General features: G+C 40.3%; 1 protein-coding gene across 4 annotated transcripts in view; it reads right to left on the bottom strand.

Moving 5' to 3' along the window:
* The window catches only part of LOC134345770 (protein phosphatase 3 catalytic subunit alpha), a 285,040-nt gene that overhangs the window by 67,906 nt on the left and 199,517 nt on the right, over nucleotides 1-17,617 (bottom strand). The gene's annotated exons all lie outside the window — the stretch shown is intronic.

Consider the following 17,617-nt stretch of genomic DNA (forward strand, 5'->3'; position numbering starts at 1 on the left):
CAAGTCAATTAAAATGTTGCCTACAATGTAAGCTGGAAAGTTTCCTATCTTGTCCAGGTATGCTAGGCCATGCTTAGGCGGCACAGCTGCTGCATGGCAGGGCAGGTTTTAGTAATAATTACTGGGTTCAGGACTGTAAGGATGGAATTTGCTATCACCAGGCACAAAAATTTCTATGAAGGATTTTGATATTTGAGACAGATGCTTCCCAGAATAACTGATGCCAAGATTAAGGAAAGCATTTTTGTTGGCCACAAATCAAACAGGTCATCAATGACAGGCAATTTGAAGAATTTCTAGTGGGACCGGAGAAAATCACATGAAAGGCATTCAAGGAAGTTGCTGAAATTTTTCTCAGCATCTACAGAGCACCAAACTACATGCAGCTGGTTGAAAGCATGCTTCAAGCATATGAAACCATGAAATGCAACATGTCACTAAAGATTCATTTTCTGCATTCCCATTTAGACTTCTTCCCTGCAAATCTTGGTGCTGTTAGTGACGAGCATGGTGAAAGGTTTCACCAGGACATTGTGGTCATGGAGAAAAGATACCAGGGCAACTGGAATCTATCAATGCTGGCGAATTATTGTTGGATACTTAAGTGAGAAGCCTCAAATTTTCATTTGTACAAATGAAAATCATTAACAAAATATTTTTAACTTACTTGAACTATTGCAAAGCATCAGCACCATTATACAATTAAACACATTATATTCAATAAAAGTTAATTTGTTGTTTCTCCAAATTCCTACATGATACAAATAGCCTGAAATTATATTTGCGTTCATCTTCAAGCAGTCTATCATAAACAGAAAAAAATTCTGAGGAAGCAACACTTTTGAAAACTTTATGAAAGTCCAAACATTATCCATCATTTTCTATTGTTAGCTACAAACTCAAAATCTTTCATAGTCAGAGCTTCATCAATCCATGTTGATTCAATCATTCTAACCTGATCGCCCTGTTATCACTTTAATAAATTTCTTACTATTGATGTCATGCTACGTAGTCTGCAATTTCAAGTTTTCTTTCCTTCATTTTTCTAAATAGTGGGGATACATTTGTTATCTTCCCATTTACAAGAGCCATTCAAAAATCAGCAGGATTTTTAGTGGATCCATTGATGTAATTTTCCATCTCCATAGTTGCCTCTTTCAAAATCTTAGGGTGCAAGTGATCAGGCTCGGGGAATTTCATCTCAGTTCCAATTATTTGACACTTTTTAAAAACCCGAGCCAATTCCCTTCCTCACTTACTGTAGACTTATTGTCCATTATTTGCCTAAAGCTTTCTTTAAGCTTTCTCATTGAAAACAAATTCGTCTTTGCACTGCTGAACAACCCAACGTTCTTCCCAAGTTCTGCACTTCTAACCTTGTGTACTACATTTGTTTACAATGTGGTCACCTGTGCATTGGAAAAAACAAATGCAGATTAGGTGACCACTTGGCAGAGCACCGCGCTTCAGTTTGCAACGGTGATCCTGCGCTTCCAGCCACCTGCTCCATCTTATTTTGTTACAATGAGTCGCAACACATGATTGGGGAACAGTAGTTCATTGTGTCTGGGCACGTTACAGCCTTCCAGACTTAATACCCAAATTCAACAGCGCTAGATAACTTACCTTCTCTGCATCAGATCAGTTCTGCTGCAGCCCATCCATTTTAGCCTTTATCTCTTTGCTAGCACAGTATGACATGTTGGACAACTCTGCACTTATTGGCTTACTCCCTTTTGGTTGGTTGGTTGTTTTTTTTATCTCTCACTCTCTCTCACTACCCTAATTTAACAGCTTCAGTTTGTGTTTTCTAACTGCTATCAATGACCTATCTACCAGATAACATCCTATCCATTACTCCCTCTTGGTAAGGAAAAACTAGTTTCTCTCATTCCCATTTCTGACAAGTACCATCTACTTGGATAATTGGCTGTTTTTCTCTAATACTGCCTGACCTCCTGAGTTTTTCCTTGCATTTTGTTTTTATTCCAGATATCCAGCATCTGCTGTTTTTCTCCCCACAAAATGATTATTTTCCATGATAATATAGCAAGCTGAGCAGAGCTGGGAATAGCCAGTGTATGAAGCAATGCTGGAGGAATCATCAGTTTCCGGAGCAGAACAATGAGAAGCTTCAACATATTCATCGGGATGTTGTTAAACTGATACTGCCCAAAAACAACATGCATTTGCATGGCGGCCTCAAAGCAGAAATGACCTAGGATTTCACAGGAACTGTACAGAACAAAACTCAGCATTAAACCACAGATGTGTTAAGCAGCTTGGTCAAAACGGGTTGGCTTTGGGAAGTATCTTAAAGGGATAGAGAGGAGTGGAAGGGTTTAGTGAGGGAATTCCAGAACTCAGCTGAAGGCATGATTACTAAAAGGTTAACCAGAAAGCTGTAAGAGTCAGTGAGTATGAAAGGGCCAAGTTAGGCAGGCAGGGTATGGGATCTTAGGATGGAAGGAGAGACAGAATCAGCTCTGTTATTAAATAACCTGCTGATAATTTTATATTTTACATAGCACAAGTGTTCCTGTGCTCACCACCCCACAGAGATGCTGCACATCACCAACTTGGCACAATTGTCCTGCACCCACACTTCTAAGCTAAACGAAGAAAACAAAATTTAAAACAGCCTTCGGAAATGGCAAGTCCTATTTAGTGGTTACTGTCAAATTCTGTTTGACTAGATGCCCATGAAACGCCTTGATCATTTTAGTTTATTGTATAAATAATTTTTGTTAAGGTGTTACAAACATTTATCAGATGGCTACAGTGCCAAAGGACTTATTCACAACTATTACAGTGAACTCCATCTGTATTGAATAAGCTACACATGGAAGAATGCAATCTAACATTGTGAGAGATTTAAATTAAATGCTGTAACCTCCTATTGAAGGCACATTTAATCTAAATGCTGTATTGCTAACAGACTGAGTGGAAAGAAAGGCTGCTGTCCCAAGGAACTGCTCCATCCAAAGTAAAAATACCTTGTAGCACCATAAAGGGGAAAACTGCCACATTGTTCAGTAGAACACTTTCTGAAACACATTCTAAATCTCCTTAGAATCCAAATACAGAAATACCCCAATAAGTGCACTGCCAGTTATTTTAAGACCTGCTCAGCCCCAGTAAAATACACTTGGAAGTCCCAATTTAATCCTGCCATAGATTCCTCAGGACTGTGCCCTGTCATGCCAGTTTCCTGGAATTTCTGTACCCTCACCCAATTTAAGGATCTGTTCAGTAACCAGATACATATCTAAATCTAACACTTTCGGACTTTACAATCTCATCCTTTCCACTTGACTGCAAAGTACATGGCTATTTAAACTTGAGTGCAGGCCAAAACCAGGACAATAAAACAAGATGGTCACTGACAATACAAGATAGTGACTAACAACATTTGATAGTAACTAACAACACGAGATAGTCACTAATAAATCGAATAAGGAATTCAGGAGAAACTCCGCTATCCAGAGGGTAGGGGAAGGTTGAAGTCATAAACAGTGATGGGTTTATGGGGCAGCTGAAAAGCCAAAGGAGACAGGCACCGTAAAAGGAAGCCAGCTCGTATGGGGCAGATGTAGAGCAGAGGAGCCAAATAATATACTACTTAGCTGTAGGTTGTCATCATACAGTATTTGTGAAAACACATCAATATTAGGCTTAGAGTTTTAGCAGGAGATGACTCTAGTAAAGATAATGCTGAGTGTAAGGAATTAATGTTCCTGTATAATAGAGCACTCATATCTCCACACATCTGCCGATTCAGCAAATAATTTCTGAAAGGTCCTTAGTCTGAGAAAATTTCTGACTATGGTTACTGGTACATTTAGTACATCCTGCACCAATTCCTGAAAAATGACCAGCCGTTACCCAAAGATCCGGGTTTTAAATTCTTTCACAAATTTCTGTTCTCCTCTCAAGACTTCACAGCAACCAAAACCTGCATCTAGTTCAAAATTAACAACAGTCTGCTTTGATCTTGATCTCCAAACAACACAACAGATACAGAAAAAAAATGCATCATTAAAATTGTGAGGTTTCCAATGAAAACATCTGGAGCCTTGGGCATAGGATAGGCATGTCACATACCAGTGAATCAACTTTTGAAGGGAGATTAAACTGAATCTCCATCTCAGGGAGATTCAGATTAAGTTTTTCTAACCAAGCTCCCACAACTCCATGCATTTATTCTCTATGTAAAACCTTGCATTTACAGCAAGATGCAGTCACTTGACCCTTCCAACTCTGTTGCATTCAATAAGGTCACAGTTGATCCTTCCTTTGTCCACTTCCTCATCCCTCAAAGCCCACCCCCTCAGACCTCATCCTGACCTCCATTCACATTCCCATGCCCTAAATCCTATTGTTCAGGGCCTTTAGATATACAATGACTAAGAATCTCCAGCTTTCTGGAGAAGAGAATTCCAATCATTCACAACCCTCAGCATAAATATTTCTCCCAATTTTTCTAATCCTTAAATCATCTCTCAGCTGTAGACCATCCAGCTAGGCAGAAGGATTGGCTTTTCACCACCTATCCTATCAAACCTTCTCAAAATCTTAGATGCGTGAACATGATCATGTCTCGTTCTCCTAAGCTCCAGCAGGTATAGGCCACCTTTACTCAATCCATCTTCATGAAAATAAACCCTCTCACACCAGAAATGAATTTTACAAACTTATGCTGCAATGATTCCAAGGCCAACATGACACCCTCAGGTACAGGTATCAGAAGTACACAAAGGGCCAGCTGATATAGAAACCTCTCCACACAGTGAACAATGATGCTGATCCATGATAAACTGGCAGATTCTGAATAAAGAGGGATGTGGAGTCAAGCCAAATGGACAGAGATAAATTACAGATTAACTGTGATGCCACTGATTCGACTATACAAACCGGAATGCTAAATGGTGTCTAGCAAGCTCGGCAAAACCCGTACCTGCTCTTCAACATTTGTTTTTATTGAAATTACACACATCCTCAATTTACCAAACTTTGCACTAATTACATCATCATCAGGTGCCATGCCCAGTTTGAGCTTTGACTGCCATGGCTCACACACTCCTGTTCTGGGTCAAGTGGATCAATTCATTGGTATTCATTTCCAGTTCTCTGGCTGCTGTCTCCATCATCATTTGTCTTTGTCTTCCTCTTGCTTTCTTCCCTTCAAACTTTCCCATAATTACCGTGCATTCTGACTCCTCTTTCCTCATCACATGTCCAATGAAGTTACATTGCCTTTTCATGATTACATAGGGGAATCAAATCACCTGCAGTCTACTGTGTTAAAACTAAATGAGATGGGTCTCTCACATTGTGACAACTGTCATTCTAAACCTAGCATATAAATAGACTATTTAGGATTGGTATCTCAACTGTTTATACATTACATCTCCCATCCAGTGAGAGCAGAATTGCTCCTCTGTACATTGACTTGATTACGTTCACCCTGTTTACCATGTTATGAACTGGAAACCTGTACATCTTTGCTCTATAAATCAGTTATGCTTGGTTTATGTGGATAACCAGGACTATGTGCTACAAGGGAAGAAAACGCAATAAAAGGGGAAAGTGCATAGGATGGCAGAAGACAGCTTGGTAGAATAGTTTAACAGAACCTGGTGATCTTGTTTCAGGCTGGACACAGTCCCAGCTTCATTACTACTGCTACTACTACTATTACTACTGCTGAGGACAAAACTGCCCAATATGCAACCCATACCTGACCTGCAATGAGGCTGCTAGCTGTTGCGGTTATCCTTAATGGGGGCCTGTGATACAGGAACCACGAGTCTTCCACATGTGCAGATTGATGTTAAAAATTTCCAAAGCTGCTGTCACTACACCTTGTTCAAAGTTCAAAGTGAATTTATTATCAAAGTATGCATGTCACCAGATAAAGACTGACAAACAACCAATGTGCAAAACAACTATGCAAATACAAAAATAATAAATAAATGATGGTATTGAGAACATGAGTTGTCGAGTCCTTGAAAGTGAACCCATAGCTTGTGAAATCAGTTGAGATAAGTGAAGTTATCCATGCTGGTTCAGAAGCCTGATAGTTGAAGAGTAATAACATTCAAACCTTACTCCAATCTCACATCTACAGCCTTTGTTACCACTATAGTAGAGAATCAATAAAAATTCCAATAATTCATGAACTGTTCTTGCCTCAAAACTGTAAAAAAAATGTTATGCTCCGTTCCACGTTTTAATGATGTACTACAACACAATTATGTTTCATCAATCACTCTGCTCCCAAAAGGTAATTTTATGCATGTCAACTGTAATCTTTGCTTTAGAATATATTTGACTTTTCAATTTCTACTTTAATCTACTTCCAATCTTTATTCAGTCCTCTGTAAAATATTTGAACCTGGAGTGAAAATAAATTTTACTTCCAGGTTTGGCTGCTGAAAAAAAAATTCAACCAATTTTAATCTTCGGCCAGCTTGGGGTACTTGGAACCCTATTCAGCTAACAGCAACCAAAGTCAAAAAGGAAAAAGAGCAGACTTAGAACACACTGCATCTTTGAGAGCTGAGGAGAGCAATGGACTTTGCCTGCTGACTGCAAATGCCAAGCCATTCTGATAAACAATATGGCTCAAAGGAATTCCCCCATCTCACTACAGCTGTGCAAAGAGGGCAAAACAGTGAACAAGAGTGGTTGATGTGTACATTATGTCTGTAGCACTGAATCTATTTTACAGTGGTTTATTCAAAAAGTATATTAGGCACAAAATGGCTGTAAGCATCCAGACTAGCACTTAGACAAAAGCTACATAAAATGAGAGGCATAGAGTACTTATTCTCATGGCAGGGATGTCTAAAATTAGAGGGTTTAGGCTTAAGGTGAGAGAGAGTAATTTAAAGGTGATCTGAGGGGTCGATTTTTTTTTTAAACAAAGAGTAGCTGGTTTCCAGAATGAGTTGACAGAAGAGGACATGAAGGCATTTAAGAGGCATCTGGACAGATACTTGCCAGTAGGGGATTGGTGAATGACAATCTAAAAAATATAATACCTGTGGGAAATCAAAGAATTGGCCACTAGAGAGGGACAATCAGTTGTTTCTTGTTCAGATAACATGGTACACTTCCTGCACACCTACTCGCATAACCGCCCCGTGTGTGCAGGAGAGTGCACACCACAGAGCACTTCAGAAATTGGCCATCATTTCTGACCCAGCACTCATTCACAATGAACAACTAGACTTGCACCCTGGGCTATTTGACCCCTCTCTGCTTTGCCAGTGTTTGTGCACGGCACCAACATCTTACCATCCCTCTCCATCTCTCTCATATTTACCCACCTCTGTTTCTTGGCCCACTCTCTCTGGCAGGTCTATATCCCCACCACTCAGAGTAATGAGGGGCCTCATGAACTTGCCAATGAAGTAATTAATCACATGTATTGGCCCCTACCACAGCTGGAAACAGCTTTATGTCATGTCCACTCTATCAAGTATTTTCACTGCCTTTACGTATATTTGCTAGAAGGGAACAAACCAATAGTGCAGTGGTAGAGCTGCTCACCCACATCTCCTGTGACCGAGTTCATTCTGCCAATCTCAAATAATTATGCAGGAGACGGATGTGTGGGTGAAGCAACAAAAGGAGAATGCAAAAGGAATGCCACAGGAAGACGGGCTCTTACTCCTGCATCTATAAACTAAAACTAATGAATAAGCATCAAGTCCTAGACCTCATTACCTCCTTACACAACTGGCTCCTCGATTTCCTCACTTGCAGACCTCAGTCAGTTTGGATTGGCAACATCTGCTCCACAATTACCATCAGTACAGATGCACCACAAGGCTATGTACTCAGCCCCGTGCTCTACTTGCTTCATATTTATGACTGTAAGGCCCAGTGCATCTCCAATGCCAGACTTAAGTTTGCCAACAAAACCACTCTTGTTGGCTGAATTAGAGATAGTGATGAATCAGCACACAGGCAGGAGATTGAAAATCTGGCTGAGTGGTGCTACAGTAGCAACCTCTCACTTAGTGTCGGCAAGACCAAGGAGAAGATTATTGACTTCAGGAAGAAGAAACTGGAGGTCCATGAGCCAGTCCTCATTGAGGGAAATCAGAGGTCAAGAGAGTCAACAACTTTAAATACTTTTGACCTATCAATTCAGAGGATCTGTCCTGGATCCAGCACATAAGTCCCATTACGAAGAAAGCACAGCAGCACCTCTACTTTTTTTTAAAAGCACCTCATTTTTTTTTAAAGTTTGTGAAGATTCAGCATGTCATCGAAAAATCTGACAAACATCTATACAAGTGCGGTGGAAAGTATATTAACTGGTTACATCATAGCCTGGTATGGAAACACCAATGCCCTTGTATGGAAAAGCCTACCAAAAGTAGTGGATATGACCCAATCCATCATAGGTAAAGCTTCCCTCACCATTGAATACACCTACATGGGACACTGTCACAGGAAAGCATCATTTTCAATGATGCTCACCATCCAGTCCATGTTCTCTTCACACTGCTACCATCAAGAAGGTGGTACAGAAGCCTCAGGACCTGCACCACTAGGCTCAGGAACAATTATTATCTCTCGACCATCAGACTCCTTTACCAGAGGGGATAAATTCACTCGCCCCATCACTGACCTTTTTTCTTCTCTTTCTTTTTATACTTACAAGGTTTTTTTTGCACATTGGTTGTTATCCATCCCGTTGGGTGTAGTCTTTTATTGATTCTATCATGGTTCTTGCATTTACTGTGATCACCCGCAAATAAATAAATCTCAGGGTTGTATATTGTAATGTATGTACATTGATAATAAATTTTCTTTGAACTTTGAAATCTTTCTTTCTCCAATGAAGTCATTTGAGTAACTGGAGCTTCCAAGTAACATCTCATCTCACTGTTGAAACTCAGACAAACAGGTGCCTCCCCACCTACTCCACCTTCCCACCAGGGTGACACATCTGCCCCACCCACTACACCCTACCCAGAGCAACACACCCTTCTCAACCACCATACCCTATCCACCAGGACAGTGCACCAACTCCACTGTTCTTTTGACAAGTGCAGCGCACCTTTGATATTGTACTGGTTTTAATTTGGACTTGGTTCACTAGAGTGTGACTTGAACCCATGACCACTGTCTCAAAAGGGTGCACAATATCACCTGAGTCAAGGTTGGTGTTCAGCTAATTCTAAAATTATATGATTAAGTTCAAATTAAATTAAAATTCTCTTTTGTCTGTGTAATAGTAGATTGGGCTTCAAATTCATTTTGTGCATCCTGGTCTTGATTAATGATTAGTTTCCACAGCCACTCTGCATTCAGCAAATCACAAGCCCTGGATTTTGTTTCACCGTGTGGAGAGCTGCCAACTTGACGGTCTCAGAGAATAGGCATTTGTCTTTTCCTATCTATATGCAGCACTGCTTCAATTATTGAACAGCCATTATTAAGATCGACCCATTGAGCTACAAAAACCCTTCACTGTACAGCAAGTGGGTGGATAGTTTTTAATACAAAGATTGGGATAGTAATTATCTTTTCTATTCTGTTTTGTATTTTTAAAAGACCATACCAAGTTAGTTACAGATGTGAATAGCAGCCACAATTTCATTTACAATATGAACCTTTGCTCTCCCATTAAGTGTTCGGATCTGAATTCTCAATTTTCCATTACCAAGTTTCCAAGAGAACTATAACAAACAAGTATGATATACACAACCATCTCAGGGTCTTACTACTCTGACACACTTCTGGCTGATCTCCCATATTTTCGTCCACCATAAACTTAATTCTGTTATCTGTATCTGAACTGACCAGGCTTTGTTTGCCTATCTTCCCCTGAGCACAGGCCTCCATGGCAATCACACCAGAATTACCATCTACCATCTTCCTCCTACTGCTCTCCATCACCACCCCCTCCCCAGACCATGCAAGTATCTGTAACTTTGTCACTTCTGGGAGAACTCTGCACTCTTCCTATTTTGGTCTTGTAAGCATTACAGCTCTGCTTTCAGTTGCCATGGACCTAATCTCAGGAAACCTCTCCCCAAATCTCTCTGCCACTAAGTAACTCAGAAAAATCTTCTACTTTTATTTTTTTTTAAATCACTTGTCCTAATATCCTCTGAGACTCAGTATTGCTTGATGAAGATTCTGATGACAAACCTTAAGTTCTCAGAATCAGGTTTAATATCACTGGCATATATCGTGAAATTTATTGTTCTGCGTCAGCAGTACATTGCAATACATAATAAAAACTATAAATTACAGTAAGTGTATATTTAAAAAATTCGAAGTTCAAAGTTTTGAACTTTGAAAACAGAAAATCTAATTAAATAATAGTGGAAAAAGAGAGAGAAAAAAGTATACTAAGGTAGTGTTCATGGATTCATCGTCCATTCAGAAAACTGACGGTGGAGGGGAAGAAGCTGTTCCTGAAACATCGAATGCATTTCTTCAGGCTCCTGTACCTCCTCCTTGATGGTAACAATGAGAACTGGGCATGTCCAGGGTGATGGGGGTCCTTAAAGATGGATGCCACTTTGAGGCATTGCTTTTTGAAGATGTTCTGGATAGTGGGGAGGCTGGGGTGCCCATGGCTGGCTTTCTGCAGCTTTTTCCAATCCTGTGTGGTGGACCCTCCATACCAGATGGTGATGCAACCAGTTAGAATGCTCTTCACGGCACCTCTGTAGAAATTTGCAAGTGTCTTTGGTGACATACCAATTCCCCTCAAACTCTTAATGAAAGACGGCCACTGTTGTGCCTTCTTTGTAATTGCATCAATATGTGGGTGCAGGATAGATCCTCAGAGATGTTGACACCCAGGAACTTGAAAATGCTCACCGTTTCCACTTCTGATCCCCTCAATGATGGCTAATATGTTTTGCTCTGACTTCCCCTTCCTAAAGTTCATAATCAATTCCTTGATGTTGAGTGCAAGGTTGTTGCTGCCACACCACTCACCAGCTGATCTATCTCAGTCCTATATGCCTCTTTGTCACCATCTGAAATTGAGCTAACAGTTGTTACTTTGGAAAATTTATAGATGGCACTTGAACTGTGCCTAGCCAATCATGGGTGTAGACAGAGCAGTATAGTGCACTAAGTACTCATCACTGAGGTGCACCAGTGTGGATTGTTAGCAAAATGTTATTTCTGATCCGCACAGACCAGGGTCTCCCAGTAAGGAAGTCAAGAATCCAGTTGCAGAGGGATAAACAGAGGCCCAGGTTCTGGAGCTTTTTTTTATTAGAACTGAGGGCATGACATTGTTGTACGCTGAGCTGTAGTCAATAAATAGTATCCTGACGTAGGTATTACTATTGTCCAGGTGATCCAAGGCCGAGTGGAGAATGCACCCACTGTAAACCTATTGTGGCAATATGCAAATTGCAGCGGGTACAGCTTCTTGTTTAGGCAGGAGTTGATCCTAGCTATGGCCAACCTCTCAAAGCACTTCATCATCCATTAAAAGGCAGTGCCACTGGGCAATAAGCGTTGAGACAGCTCACCTGGCTCTTCTTACAATAAGTGTACTATGCAAGTTTAAATCAATGATGTCATGGAATGGTGTGTTACATCTAAATGCCCTGAAACACCTTTTGAACAGTTTGTCCAACAGAGAGCAACTTTTGATAAAACCTCTATCCATGCCACTGGCCCTTGATTTGACATGATTCGCCTAGGATTTAGTTCTCAGACATTAAGAAAATCAAAGGATACCATGTTACTAAGTGGAACATTGCCAAAAAAAAATCCAGCCACTACCTCATTGAAAGGCAGTACTCAATGGCTCACTCCAGTTTATATTTCTTATATTCAATCAGATTGACAAAATTGTATGTACATTCCCAAAAAAGCTATACGCCATCACTAGAATGGTTGTGTGCATCACCAATCAGCTTTGAATGGCACCTAAATAAAGAAACTGACTGAAAGGAAAACATACAATTAAATGGATAAATGGGGCTGGGGTGAGGCACAAGGCAAGTTGTGCTAAAGAAAATTGAGAAACGTCTTGCATTTGTACAGCATCTGTTATGATCTCAGCTTGTTATCAAAATATTTAGATATCTGATGTAGGAAATTCAGTAACCACTGAGCATAGGATGCTCCCACAGGCAACATGATACAGAGAACATCTGTTTGCAGTGATGTTGACTGAGGGATATAAATGGGATTAGACAGAAGGGAGAACTCACTGCTCTTCATATAACACCATGGGATCTTCAGCAGATGCTTGTGAACTCAGTTTGGGTCTCAGCTTAATGCTTCATCCAAAAGAACTGAGGAAAGAAGGTCTGAAGATGAAAAAGAAAAATCAGCTCATATAAAAAGCTGAAAAAAAATAATAAAGTGCCTGGCTTACAAAACATTGAAGTCTGCAGCTTCAGAGAAAATGTAATTCCACCTGCAGCCACTTCCTCACCAATTATAGCTTCCTTGCCTGGGCCATTTATCAGTCATGTTAATAAAGCTACAGATCAAACTGTAAATGTAGCTCAGTCAGCCCTGTGAGCTCACACCCAGAGCAGGTCCTCTTGATAGATGTTATACAGTTTCTTTTCTGCAACCTGCAGTTTTGACTCCACAATAGGACAGTACTTGTTATTCAATTTTCATTGGGAATCACATTAACAAAGAAAAAACATTTTAGTTACAAAACTACTGAAACATTTATTACTCCCAAAAGAAGCATAGAATGTTAACTTTTTAAATACCTCCATGTGCTTTGTAAAAATAACTGTTTATTAAGAATATTTTGGTTTTCTGAACCAGTAGAGATTATACAGCAAGAACTGATCACGCTGAAGGGAAGGAATACCAATGGTTAGTCACACTTTGAAATGATACTGCTTGTTTCAGTCCACCTATTCTAGGTGGTGTTTCAGTGAGCAGCACTCCCGTTGGTGTCAGGAGATGGTGACTTCAGGTCCCAGTCATCATCTAGACTGCAATACAGGAGACAGCAGATGATGAAAGCTGGAGTAACAAACTAATCTGCTGAGGGAACTCAGCAGGTTGGGCAGCATCTGTGGAAGGAAATAGATAGTCGATTCTTTGAGTTGAGACCCTTCATCTGATACTGCTTGACCCGCAGAGATCCTCCAGAAGATTATTTGCTGTGCTACACAGCCCATTTCAAATGAAACATTAAAGCCACATTTCAATGACCAGGGGAAACTTGCCCAGGTCCAGGCTTTAGTTTACTTCCTAGTAACTAAGACAGACCATCTCAAGACAAGCCTGAACTGGCTACAACCATTTTCAGCCTCATCCTGAGATCATACCACCAAGGAAGCACTCTACTTTGTTCATGTGCCAAGGAAAGTGCTCAGTGTTCTGTATTCAGGAAGTCAAGGGTCCCTGAAAATATCCCAGTGACCTTTACAAGCAGTTGCATGGCATCACCGCCACCTACAGGTTCTTCTTCTCATTCACTCATGTCAGCAAAATAAAAGAGCTGGAAGAGGGGGGAGGGATGTTAGTGCACCTATTGACATCAATGGTGCTGGGGACAAGAACGTTGAGAGCTTCAAATTCCTAGAAGCAAACAAAGAAAACCCACTAGCATCTCTATTTCCTTAGGAGGCTAAAGAAATTTGGCATGTCCCCTTTGACACTTACTGATTTTTAAATCAATGCATAGATAGCATCCTATACAGATGCATCATGGCTTGGTACTGTCAATTGCTCTGTCAATCGCCACAAGAAACTACAGAGTTGTGGACACAGCTCAGCACATCACAGAAAACAGCTTCCCTCAATGAACTCTGCCTACACTTCCTGCTGTCTCGGTAAAGCAGCCAGCACAATCAAATACCCCAGCCACTCCAGATGTTCTCTTTTCTCCCCTCTTTTGACATCATAACCAACCTCATTGACCTTGAACCTTAGTGTCCTCCTACCCTTTCTCTGACACTGCAAGATTCTACCCTGCATTGTTATTGTTTTACCTTGTACTACCCCAATGCACTGTTACAATCAACTGATCTGCAAGAACAGCAAGACAAGATTTTCTCTGCACCTTGATACACGTGAAAGTCTCTGACCAAACAAGTTCAACATGTTAGCTGCAGTACCAGAGGCACCAATATTCTGTCACTGTTACACAATAATCAAGAATGCTACCATACCAACCAAAACTCATACTTTGGCAAGTCCAATCATCTGGCTGTATTTCTACTCCCAGCATATAGGCGGAGCCAATACCAGGGATAACGATCGCAAAGGTATGGCAAAGGGAGGCAGAGGTCTGCAGTGAGTCAGCAGACTGGATGAATTACAAGATCTGCAGTCTGCTGAGGGCTAAATCTGTGGCATAGAAAATCAGCGATCTAGAATCCTGCAAGTCCAGGTACAACCTATGACAGCAAAAGACAATTCTGAGTGAAATTAGAGACACAATCGAATGCACAACAGCTGCAGTTGGGTTTGCATGCCATTACTTCCTATCAAGGCAAAACCTAACAGCATAAATATAGTGATGCTTCAATTTCCCATCAGCTCATATTCTTTTACTCAAGTCTTGAAGGGAAGAACAATACTATACCTGTGTGAATTCCCCACATCATCTAGCAAACCCTGTGATCTCTGCCTTGGAGGCTGATGTCAGAACATCATCCTCAACAGGGTGAACCCTTATAAGGCATCAGGTTTATGTCACCTAATTTTGATAGTCTCTTCCTGAGGAGAAATATTGTTACCATCCACCTATCGATACCCCTCATTATTTTAAACATTTCTCATTCTGCTGTAATTCATGGAATAAAGTCCATTCCTGTCAGGTGTTGACATTTTTGTGATTCTTTCTACATGGATTTGGCTCAAAAATGTTAAATACATTCCCATTGTAATGCCAAAAACAATTGGACTTCGAACAGAAAATGGTTGGTAGACCAAGTGCCCGCAACTACGCAGTAACATCTCTCTAACTGGCACTAATTATACCAAATAATGACATTACAACAACAATGTGGCCCACAATTGTAACAGCATAGCCTGGTTTATTTCATTGTCTTTGTAGCCATTGATAGTCTAATATTCCATAAGGAGCCATTTGTTCTCATTATAGGAGAGCTGCCTTCTGTTCCTATTATTGTACATATTGACTGCTCTCTATATTCATCTGCAGGGTATAGCACTGCCAGAGTTTATCGCCCATTCCCATTGCTTGACAAGGTGATGAACCACCAACTTCCTGAACATTTGCAGTCTGTGTGTTGAAGGGGTTATTGGGTGCAATTTACATTTAGGGAAATTGGATTTAGAACCAGCAACAGTCAAAAAGTGATCCTCAGCTTGGTGAAACAGAAGTGGGAGGTAGTGTTCACTTCCAACTTCACCTAGGTAAGTAAAAAGATGTTTTAGAATGCAGCATTCAGAATAATCAATTGCATAGTGAAAAGCATGAGTGGTGGATGGAATAACAACCACACAGGCTGCTTGATGTTGAATGCTGTTACACTTGAGTGCTCGTGGATAGCACTAATCCAGACAGGCGTAAAGTGTTCCATTATGCTCCTGATTTGTGCTCTACAGATAGTGGAAAGTCTTTGGGGTGTCAGCTGAGTCATGCCTTGAGATACTCAGCTTTTGACCTACTCTTATAGTTAGAACCACATTCTACCCTTTAAAAACACCCACCCAAAATTAAATGTGTTTTATTACAAATTCCATCCTCTAATTCACAACGAGCACATTTGCTCAAATGCTTGCTTTAAATCAATTTTTAAACAAAAATATGCATCTCCTTTTTTAATCCATTATTGCACAAGGCTCGTGGGCTGTCATTATGCTGAGGAGCCAAATTACAGCAGTGTTTTAAAATGCCTCTGGGTTCTGCATACAATTTGAATTCTATCCAATTCCTTCCTCATCCACCAACTTTCTACTGACTCTCATACTGTAGTTATGACAAAGTGGTACAATAAATCATATCTCAAAATATTTCGTATGCACTTTATGCATTATACTTCAGTTTCACAGAAAATAAAATGATCTGAATTCCATACAAGTCTCATTTATATAATACCTTGAGTAGAAAGTTGTCACATAGTACACTACAGTTGAATAACACCTCATCTGTCACGGAAAACTACAGCCTTCCATATCAGATTCTACAACTTCAGGTAACCACCATCTGAGTGAGAATAGACTACTTCTATTGTAAGACATCCAACTGTGATATGACCTGCCAGCAGTAACTCACAACTGTTTATGCTAAGCTTATCTCATCCTCCTAACTGCCCCCATTAACCAAAGAATCTCTACAACTCATTCCCACAGCAACCCTGATATCACACTAAGATATCCACTCAGACCTACCCATCCCATCTACTCTACAGTCTCAACAACTTAAAACTAATTTGTCTTACTCTTCCACAGTTCCGAAGGGCCATCATCCTGAAACAATGGATGTTTCTCTTTCCATTGATGCTGCCTGACCTACTGAGTGCTTTTTCCAGAAAGTTTTAATTCAGATTCCAAGCAACCGCAAGGTTCTTGATTTTCATTTATGGGAAATATGTAGGAAAGATAACAGAAAGCAATGGGTTTTTTTCTAACCAATGTCTGAGGAATAGCAGTTAATCCAGGAGGGACAACAGAAGAGCTGAGGCAGGCGTAGGAGAAGGAGAGACAGAGTCAGTTGTCTTTAGAGCACACATAGAGCTGAAGCATGTAACAAAAATTCAGCACAATAAATTTTCAATTATTTTGACATTAAGTAAGCAACAATATTGAATAGTATTAATTTTTAATTGGAAAATAATTCAAAATAAATAATAATAGAAAGAATTCAATACTGGAGTCCCAACCATGACCAATTAGCAACCTCATCAGCTCAACTGCATAATCAATTATCTGGTCCAAGCAAAAAGCTAAGAGGAACAAGAGGAGGCCCTCAAGCTTGTTCCACCATTTAATGACATTACAGCTGATCTATATCCCATCCCATTGCCCCCATAATGCCCCTATGCCCTGGTTAAAGAAAAGTTATCAATCCCAGACTTAAAATCATTAACTGAAGCACTGAGAGACAAACCACCTTTCTGTCATCAGATGTCAAGTATTTCCCAACCTCTTTCCTGGAGCCCTGATCTGACTTTAAGATGCGCCCATGTTCTTGACTCAATCCATCACGGAGTACAATCACCTTCCCCAAAAATATTTTCAAAATTCCTTTAAAAAACTAAATGACTCATATTTTATCTATTTTATAAAAACACAAGCTTAGTGTTGTAATCTAACCCTTGTAGCCCTGGAACATTTGAGTGAAGTTATACTGCACTCATCCAAGGTTAAGATGCTTTCCTAAAGGCACTGGAACCTTCTTGTGTTCTGGGGATGGCTCATCAACAGAAACAAGAGGCCCTGTTCTACAATTTAATGAGATCACAGCTGATCTGTGACCCAAATCCATTTGCCCGTCTGCTTTACATACTTAATATATTTTATTAAGACTTAAGATCAGGTTTAAAATTAACAACTGATCCAGGGTCAATTGCTGCTCACGACAGAGTCCCAGACTCTACAACAGCGTGTGCAAGAGTGATTCCTATTAGACTCTCGAAAGCCTGGCTTTGACTTCTACATCATGACC

This window comes from Mobula hypostoma, chromosome 4, assembly GCF_963921235.1.
Source record: "Mobula hypostoma chromosome 4, sMobHyp1.1, whole genome shotgun sequence".
NCBI lineage: Eukaryota > Metazoa > Chordata > Chondrichthyes > Myliobatiformes > Myliobatidae > Mobula > Mobula hypostoma.